The sequence below is a fragment of the Prionailurus bengalensis genome, chromosome C2 (assembly GCF_016509475.1).
Source record: "Prionailurus bengalensis isolate Pbe53 chromosome C2, Fcat_Pben_1.1_paternal_pri, whole genome shotgun sequence".
In the NCBI taxonomy this organism is placed as follows: domain Eukaryota; kingdom Metazoa; phylum Chordata; class Mammalia; order Carnivora; family Felidae; genus Prionailurus; species Prionailurus bengalensis.
Genome location: NC_057350.1, coordinates 106,757,709 through 106,767,667, shown reverse-complemented (window position 1 = coordinate 106,767,667; position 9,959 = coordinate 106,757,709). Strand labels below are relative to the sequence as shown.

Sequence of the window (9,959 nt, the reverse complement as noted above, 5' to 3'; positions counted from 1 at the left end):
TTACCCTGTATCTTTTGATTGGAGCATTTAGTCCACTGACATTTAGAGTGAATGCTGAAAGGTATGAACTTCTTATCAGTGTGTTGACTGTAGAGTTGGAGTTTCTGGTGGTTTTCTCTAGTCCTTTCTAGTTTTTGTTACTTTTGGTCTTTTTTGTTTTGATTCATCTTTTCTCCCTTCAGAGAATCCTCCTTACAATTTCTTACAGGACTGGTTTAGTAGTCACAAACTTGTTTAGTTTTTGTTTGAGTGGGAAACTTTTTATCTCAACTTCTATTTTGAATGACAGCTGTGAAGGATAAAGAATCCTTGGCTGCATATATTTCCTATCAGCACATTGAATATATCCTGCTACTCCTTTTTGGCCTGCCAAGTTTCTGTGGACAGATCAGCTGTGAACTTGATCTGTCTTACCTTGTAGGTTAAGGACTTTTTTCCTTGCTGCTTTCTTAATTCTTTCCTTGTCTGTGTATTTTGTGAATTTGATTTTTATATGCCTTGTCAGTGGTTGTTTTTTGTTGAATCTGTTGGGAGTTCTCTGTACTTCTTGGATTTTGGTGTATTTTCCCTTCCTCAGATTAGGAAAGTTTTCCACTATAATTTGATCACATAAACCCTCTACCTCCTTTTTTCTCTCTCTTCATCTTCTGGGACTCCTATGACTTAGATGTTATTCCTTTTTAATAAATCACTGAGTTCTCTAGTTCTTGTATCTTGCTCTTTTGCTTTATTTTCCCTCTTTTGTTCTGCTTCATTATTTTCCATAATTTTGTCTTCCGTATTGCAGATTTGCTGCTCTGCTTTGTCCATCCTTGCTGCCATGGCATTCAATTCGAGATTGCTTCTTGGTTATAGCATTTTTAATTTCATCCTGACTGGATTTTACTTCTTTTATCTCTGCAGGAAGGGATTCTGCGCTTTTTTCATCCCCAGCTGGTATTCTTATTATCGTGATTCTAAATTGTAGTTGAGACATCTTGCTTATATCTCTGGTGATTAAGCCCCTGGCTGTCATTTCTTCCTGTACTTTCTTTTGAGGTTAATTCTTTCATCTTATCATTTTGGAGGAAGAAAAAGATTAATAAAATAAAAAATTTAAATAAAAATATTAACAATAACACAAAAAGTCAGATAAAGGAAGCTAGATCCTGGGTGTGTTTTCATCTAGTTGTTGAAAGAAGCTTGATAGAATAGAGGAAAAAACAAAGGAAAGAAAAAAAAAGGTAAGAAAAAGTTTAAAAATTTAAAAAATGTATACAATGAAATAGGATAAAATGAAATGAAGAAAGTGAAATAGAATAAAACATTTACAAAAAATAAAAAACATAGTTAAAAGAATTAAAAGAAATGTTTTTACAAAAGGGAAATAAAAATAATTTTTTCTCTTTTTGAATCCAAGAAAAAAGAAAGAAGAAAAAGAAAAAAAAACAATTTAAACAAAGGCAAAAAAAAAAATAGATGAACCAGCTAACAGAATGAAACCTGAATGAAGTTACATCCAGTTTTCCCTGGAACTCAAACTATGAAGCACTCTGTAGTTTGTTCATTAAGCAGACAGAGAGACTAGTGCCGGGCTTTTAGGGCGTGTGCTTTGAGGGCATAGTTGGGTGGGGCTTGATGTAATGGTTCCATTCTCCACTAGGAGCTTACTGGGGTGGATGGGTGGGCACCTGTGACATGCACACGAGTGAGAGAGGTGAAATGGCATTACCTTGCTTCCTATTTTCTGGCACAGGAACTCTGCACTCTGACCTGCATTCAAACGCCCCTCCTTTGTCTCAGGCTTCTGTCCACTTCCTGCTTCTCCGTTGTCCATGATCAAGCTGTCAGCCTGCTAGGTGGCACCTCCTTCCCAAGTTTTATCTCAGATGGGGCTGTTTCCAAATCCCTCACTTGTGAGAACACTACAGCTTGGACCCTATCTGACTCTCTTGAGGAGGGTCTCAGTGAGCAATTGCTGAGTGCCAGCTTGCCCCAGAGAATATGTGTGCGATTGTGCAGTGGCAATCAGAAATTGTGGCAAATCAGAACACAGCCTTAGCGCCACGTTTCACCGCACTCTGGTGTCTTTGTTCCAGTACCAGCAAACATGGCTGTTCTCTGGGGACCCCTGAGGCCTTTGCCTGTGGGGAGGCTATATGGCCTCTACCAAATGCCCTTCAGGCAGGGCAGCTGCTTCTCCCCGTGTGGCCCACGGACTCCTTAGACCTAGCTGCCTGCTCCTGGGGATTTGTCCTTCCTCCCCACCAGAGCACACCAGCTATAGAGCTCCGAAATTTCCGACTCTGCGCTGCTCTGTTTGTAGAGTCCTCATGGTATCAAAAACCTCTCCTTTCTCCCTGTCAGTGTTTTTGGGGAACAGATTTCTTGTTTAGTTCCTTGTGAGTGTTTCCAGTCTTTTTCTTTCTCTCCAGCTACCTTTGGGGGGAGTGCTTTTCCTTTACTGTCTCAATGTGCCACACTCTCCCTCCTCCCCTCTGTACTCTCTGCACAAACAGCTCCCTACCCTCTGCAGCTTCTCTTCCCCCAGTTCACCTCTCTGCACTGTGTAGTTCTTTGCATTGCTGAGTTCTGTGGCTCAAGTTATGCATATTGTTGTGTTAGTCCTCAGATCAGTTTCCTAGGTGTGCAAAATGATTTGGTGCTGATCTAGCTGCATTTCAGGAAAGAGAGAAGCTGAGAACTTCCATGCTGCTCTGTCATCTTGGCCCCACCTCTACAAATATATTTTTAAATTAGTTTTCTCATATTCTTGGGCAAATACCCAGTAGTAGAATTACTGAATCCTATGGCAATTTGTTGTAGACTCTGGGTCTAAAGTTCCTTCTTTTCCAGCAAGAAAGCGGGACACAGGATTAAAATGCAAGAAATGGCTAATGTCCAGTAGGGAACAACAGCCCCGATTAAGGGTCCTTGCTCTGTTTTTATTAGGATCAGAAGGCTTACCAAACATGGTGATGCACGTGCACAAAGAGACAATAAATCTGTGAACATTAACTCATGGGTGTGAGGGAAAGAGGGTTTTGAAGATATACATTGTTAAGGGTTTGGGTCAATGTAAAACAAGATCCTGGTGCTGGGCAGATAATTGTTGATGGCAGACATGAGGCTCTTGTTTATCTTAGCTAGACTAGGGGATAAGACAGAGCATGCTACCTCAGGGTCAGCAAGGCACCTTTCTTTTGCTAATTAGCTCTGCTCTGGACAGCTTCACCCTTCAGCAGTCTATAGCCCTATTTACCTAATTTGGTTCTTAGTTCCTGTGAAAGCAGATTTCTGCTGTAGTACTAAATTGGGGGGCATATCCACCCTGAATACCTAATCTTATTGATCTCAAAACCTTTGTATTGGGACCTTTGCCCTACCTCTCTATACTAATTTACCTAATCTTGTTTACCAAACTCGGGTGTGACCATCCTATGGCTTTGTAATTCTTTATGCCTTGTTAACCCATCAGTGCAGAATAATTCTATTTGAAATTTTGTGGGAACCTCTGTACTTTTTTCCACACATTGCCATCAGTATGCACTAGGATTCATTTTTCTCCACCTGCTCGCCAACACTTGTTTCTTGTTTTTAGCTATTCTGACAAGTGTGAAATGTATCTTACTGTCGTTTTGATTTGCATTTCTCTCATGATGAGTGATGTTGATCATCATTTCATGTGTCTGTTGGCCATCTGTATGTCTTCTTTGGAAAAATGTTCATGTTTTCTGTCCATTTTTAATCAGATTATTTGTTTTTTTCATGTTGAGTGTAGAAGTTAATTTTATTTTACTTTTTAAATTTTTATTTGATTTCTAGTTAACATACAGTGCAATATTGGTTTCAGGAGAATTCAGTGATTCATCACTTACATACAATACTGAAAGCTCATCACAACAAGTGCCCTCCTTAGGACCCATCATCCATCTAGCCCATCTTCCACCTATCTATTTCCATCAACCCTCAGTTTGTTCTCTATTTTAAGAGTCTCTTATGGTTTGTTTTCCTCTCTTTTTTTTCTACCCCACTTTTCCATATGTTCATCTGTTTCTTAAAATATGTTTATTTTTTATTTTTGAGAGACAGAGAAGGAGTGAGTGAGAGAGAGAGAGAGAGAGCACATGTGCATGAGTTGGAGAGGTACAGAGAGAGAAGGGGACAGAGAATCTGAGGTGGGCTATGTGATGACAGCCAAGAGAACTGATGTGGGGTTTGAACTCACAAACTGTGAGATCATGACCTGAGCTCAAATTGGACGCTCAGTGGACTGAGCCACCCAGGTGTCCCATCATTTGTTTCTTGAATTCCACATATGAGTGAAATCAGATGTTACTTTGTCTTTCTCTGACTTTTTTCGCTTAGCATAATACAATCTAGTTCCATCCACGTTATTGCAAATGGCAAGATTTCATTCTTTTTGATGGCTGAGTAACATTCCGTTGTATGTACACACCACATCTTCTTTATTCATTCATCAATCAGTGGATATTTGGGCTCTTTGCATAGTTTGGCTATCGTTGATATTGCTGTTATAAACATCAGGGTGCCTGCACCCCTTTGAATCTGTATTTTTGGGTAAATAACCTAGTATCCTTTGGGTAAATCCTTTGAGTAAATAACCTAGCAGTGCAATTGCTAGATCATAGGGTAGTTCTATTTTTAACCTTTGAGAAACCTCCATACTGTTTTCCAGGGTTGCCACACCAGTTTGCATTCCCACCAGCAGTGTGACAGGGTTCCCCTTTCTCTGCACCCTTGCCAACACCTATTGTTTCCTGAGTGGTTAATTTTAGCCATTCTGACATATGTGAGATGGTATCTCATGGTGGTTTTGATTTTTATTTCCTTGATGATGAGTGATGTTGAGCATCTTTTCCTGTGCCTGTTAGCCATTTGGATGTCTTCTTTGGAAAAGTGTCTATTCATGTTTTCTGCCCATTTCTTCACTGGATTATTATTATTATTATTATTATTATTATTATTCGGGGGGGGTATTGAGTTTGATAAGTACTTTACAGATTTTGGATACTAACCTTTTATCAGATATGTCGTTTGTATATCTGATTCCTTGTCTTATTCCTGACTGTAGGAGAAAGCTCACAGTTTTTCCCCATTGAGCATGATGTTAGCTGTGGGTTTTTCATATATGGCATTTATAATATTGAGGTATGTTCCATTAGTCCCTACTTTGTTGAGGGTTTTTATCAAGAATTGATGCTCTATTTTGTCATCTTCTTCTTCTGCATGTATTGAGAGGATCATATGCTTCTTATCCTTTTATTAATACGTATATCATGTTGAATGACTTGTAAATACTGAACCAGTCCTGTAGCCCAGGAATAAATCCCACTTGATCATGGTGAATAATTCTTTTAATGTACTATTGAATTCGATTTGTTGGTATCTGAGAATTTTTGCATCCATGTTCATAAAGGGTATTGCTTGCAATTCTCCTTTATAGTGGATTCTTTGTTTGTGAAATCAAGGTAATAATGGCCTTGGGAAGTTTTCTTTCCATTTCTGTTTTTCGGAACAGTTTCAGAATAGGTATTAATTCTTCTTTAAATGTTTGATAGGGGCACCTAGGTGGCTCAGTCAGTTAAACATCCAACTCTTGATTTTGGCTCAGGTCATGATCTGACAGTCATGAAATTGAGCCCTGTGTTTGGCTCTGCACTGAGCATGGGGCATGCTTGGGATTCTCTCTCTGTGTGTCTTTGTTGCTCATGCATGTTCTCTCTCTCTCTCTCTCTCTCTCTCTCTCTCTCTCTCTCTCAAAATAAATAAATAAACTTATAAAATATCAATGTTTGGCAGAATTCCCCTGGGAAGCCATCTGGCCCTGGACTTTTGTTTGTTGGGAGATTTTTGATTACTGATTCAATTTCTTTGCTGGCTGTGGGTCTATTATAATTTTCTATTTCTTCCTGTTTCAGTTTGGAAGTTCGTATGTTTCTAAGAATTTGTGTATTTCCTTAGATTGCCTAGTTTGTTGGCATATGATTTTTCATAATATTCTCTTATAATTGTTTGTATTTCTGTGGTGTTGGTAGTGATATCTCCTCTTTCATTTGTAATTTTATTTGGGTTTTTTCTCTTTTGATAAGTTTGGCTAGGGTTTTATCAATTTTATTCATTCTTTTTTTAAAGTTTATTTTGAGAGATCAAGAGAGAGAGAGAGAGAGAGTGCACAAGCATGAGCAGGAGAGGGGCAGAGTGAGAGCAGAGAAACTCAAGCAGCTCTGTGCTAGCAGTGGGGCCCAATCCCATGAACTGTAAGATTATGACCTGAGGTGAAATCAAGAGTTGGGTGTTCAACCTACTGAGCCACCCAGGCTTCTCCAATTTTATTAATTCTTTTGAAGAACCAGCTCTTAATTTTGTTGATCTGTTCTACTGTTTTGTTTGTTTCTGTATCATTGATTTCTGCTCTAATATTTATTATTTCCCTTCTTCTGCTGGCTTTAGGTTTTATTTGCTGTTCCCTTTCTAGCTCCTTTAGGTGTAATGTTAGGTTGTGTATTTGAGACTTTTCTTGCTTCTTGATTTAGACCTGTATTGCAATATATTTTACTCTTAGGACTGCCTTTGCTACATTCCAAAGTTTTTGGACTATGGTGTTTTCATTTTCATTTGCTTCCATGTACTTTTTTATTTCGTCTTTTAATTTTATGGTTAACCAATTCATCCTGTAGTAGAATGTTCTTACCTCCATGTATTTATGGTCTTTCCAAAATTTTCTTATGGTTGAGTTCAAGTTTCATAGCATTGTAGTCTGAAAATATGCATGGTATGATATCATTCTTTTTGTACTTACTGAGGCCTGAGTTGTGACATAGTATGTGATTTGTTCTGGAGAATGTTCCATGTGCACTTGAAAAGAATGTGTATTCTCCTGTTTTTGGATGAAATGTTCTGAATATATCTGTTATATTTATGCAGCCTAGTGTGTCATTCAAAGCCACTTTTTCCTTGTTGATTTTCTGCTTAGAAAATCTGTCCATTGCTGTAAGTGGGGTATTAAAGTTACCCACTATTTTTGTATTATTATTAATGGGTTTCTTTATATTTGTTATGAATTTATTTATATATTTGGGTTCCTCCAAGTTGGGGCATAAATACTTACAATTGTTAACTTGATGGGTAGATCCCTTAATTATGATGAATGCCCTTTTTCATCTCTTGTTACAGTCTTTTGTTTAAAATCTAGTGCACCCCTACGTTTATAACAGTATTATCAACAATAGCCAAATTATGGAAAGAGCCTAAATATCCATTGACTAATGAATTTATAAAAAAGATGTGGGGTGTGTGTGTGTGTGTGTGTAATGGAATATTACTCAGCCATCAAAAAAATGAAATCTTGCCACTTGCCGTCTTTGCCATGTCATTATGTGGATGTAGCTAGAATATATTATGCTAAGCAAAATAAATCAGTCAGTAAAAGACAAATACCATATGATTTCACTCCTGAAGCCAAGACTATATTGTATGGTAAGAAAACATATTCTTTCTTGTGAAGAAAACAGAAGAACATGGGAGGGTGAAAAAAGAAAAAAGAGAGAGGGAAACAAATCATAAGAGACTCTTAAGTAGAGAGAACAAACTGAGGGTTGATGGAGGGATATGGATAGGGGGATGAACTAAATGGGTGATGGACATTAAGGAGGGCACTTGGGATGAGCTCTGTGTTACATGTAAGTGATGAATCACTGAATTCTCCATAAACCACTATCACACTATATGTTAAGTAACTAGACTTTAAATAAAAATTTGAAAAAAAAAATCTAGTGTGTCTTGGGTGGCTGGGTGGCTCAGTGGGTTGAGTGTCCGACTTTGGCTGAGGTCATGATCTCGTGGTTCCTAGGTTCGAGCCCCGTATCAGGCTCTGTTTTGGCAGCTTGTAACCTGGAGCCTGCTTTGGATTCTGGGTCTCCCGCTCTGCCCCTACCCCACTTGCTGTCTCTTGCTGTCTCTTAAAAAATAAAAAAGTAAAATATGTTAAAAAATTTCAAATCTAGTGTGTCTGATGTAAGTATGGCTACTCCACCTTTCTTTGGATGTCCATTACCATACTAGATGGTTCTCCATCTCTTCACTTCCCATCTACAGGTGTCTGTAGTCTAAAATGAATCTCTTTTAAGCAGCTTATCGAAGGGTCTTGGTTTTTTTTTTAATCTATCCATTTTATTGTCCTATGTCTTTTGATTGGAATGTTTAGTACATTCACATTCAGAGTGATTATTAAAAGATAGAAATTTAGTGCCATTGTGTTACCTGTGGAGTTGGTGTTTCTGGTGATGTTCTCTGTCCTTTCCAGTCTTTGTTACTTTTGTTCTCTTTATCCCCCAGATTCTTCCTTAATATTTCTTTTAGGGTTGGTTTAGTGGTCACGATCTCCTTTAGTTTTTGTTTTCTAGGAAACTATCTTTCCTTCTATTTTGAATGAAAGCTTTGGTAGATAAAGTATTCTTGGCTCTGTATTTTTCTCATTCAGCATGTTGAATATATCCTGCCATTCCCTTCTGGCCTGCCAAGTTTCTGTGGACAGTTGTGCTGCAAACTTGATCTTGTAGGTTAGGGACATTTTTTCCGTTGCTGCTTTCAAGATTCTTTCCTTGTCTGTGTATTTTGTGAATTTGACTATGATATACTTTGTTGATGACTGGCTTTTGTTGAATTTAATGAGAGTTCTCTATGATTCTTGGATTTTGGTGTTTGTGTCCTTCCTCAGATTAGGGAAGTTTTCAGCTATAATTAGCCAAAATAAACCTTCTGCCTTTTTTTCTGTCTCATCATTTTCTGGGTCTCCCATGATAGGAATGTTATTCTGTTTTAATAAGTTATTGAGTTGCATAAGTCTACCTTCATGATCTATTACCTTTGTTTTCCTCTTCAGCTTCATCATTTTCTGTAGTTTTATGTTCTGTATCATTGACTTGTTCCTCTGCTCTGTCCATCCTCATTGTCATGGCATCCATTCAGGTTTGCATCTTAGTTATAGAATTTTAAATTTCGGCCTGATTAGATTTTAGTTCTTTTATTTCTGTAGTAGGGGAACTCTAGTGTCTTCTATGCTTTTTTCAAGCCCAGCTAGTATACTTATAGCTGTTTTCAGTTCTAGTTCAGGCATCTTACTTATATCTGTACTGATTAAATCCCTGGCCATCATTTCTTCCTGTTCTTTCTTTTGGGGTGAATTCCTGTCTTGTCATCTTGGAGGTCAAAAAACCTGAAAAATAAAAAAAAAATAAAGGAAGCTAGATTCTGGGTGTGTTTTGGTTTGCTTGTTAAGAGAAGCATGTTTACGGGGCGCCTGGGTGGCGCAGTCGGTTAGGCGTCCGACTTCAGCCAGGTCACGATCTCGCGGTCCGTGAGTTCGAGCCCCGCGTCAGGCTCTGGGCTGATGGCTCAGAGCCTGGAGCCTGTTTCCGATTCTGTGTCTCCCTCTCTCTCTGCCCCTCCCCCGTTCATGCTCTGTCTCTCTCTGTCCCAAAAATAAATAAACGTTGAAAAAAAAAAAAGCGTGTTTAAAAAAAGTAGAGATAAAAAATTACTAGGGGCACCTGGGTGGCTCAGTCAGTTAAGCTTCCAACTCTTGATTTCATCTTAGATAATGATCTTGTGGTTCATGGGTTTGAGCCCTGCATTGGGCTTTGTGCTGGCATCATGGAACCTGCTTGGGATTCTCTCTCTCTCTCTCTCTCTCTCTCTCTCTCTCTGCCCCTCACCCAAAATAAATAAATATTTAAAAAGTCCACAATTAAATAAATAAAATAAAAGATTCCTTTTTCTCTATCCAAAACAAAAATTAAAACTAAAACAAAAAAAAAAACCCCAAAGGAAGCTAGATCCTGTTTCTCCTAAAGATGAAGCTTTGCAGCATTCTGTGAACAGTAGATTTGGTACTTGTGAATGGTCTGTGTTGGTCTTCTAGGGGAGTGGCCTGCCGATTCTCAGGTAAACTTCCTCTA

General features: G+C 38.4%; 1 long non-coding RNA gene across 1 annotated transcript; it reads left to right on the top strand.

Moving 5' to 3' along the window:
- Positions 1-373: 373 nt before the first annotated feature.
- LOC122492396 lies at positions 374-9,293 on the top strand. Its single transcript, XR_006299606.1, has 2 exons — positions 374-421; positions 8,562-9,293. It is a non-coding gene; the product is annotated as an uncharacterized LOC122492396 (long non-coding RNA).
- The last annotated feature ends 666 nt before the right edge of the window (positions 9,294-9,959 follow it).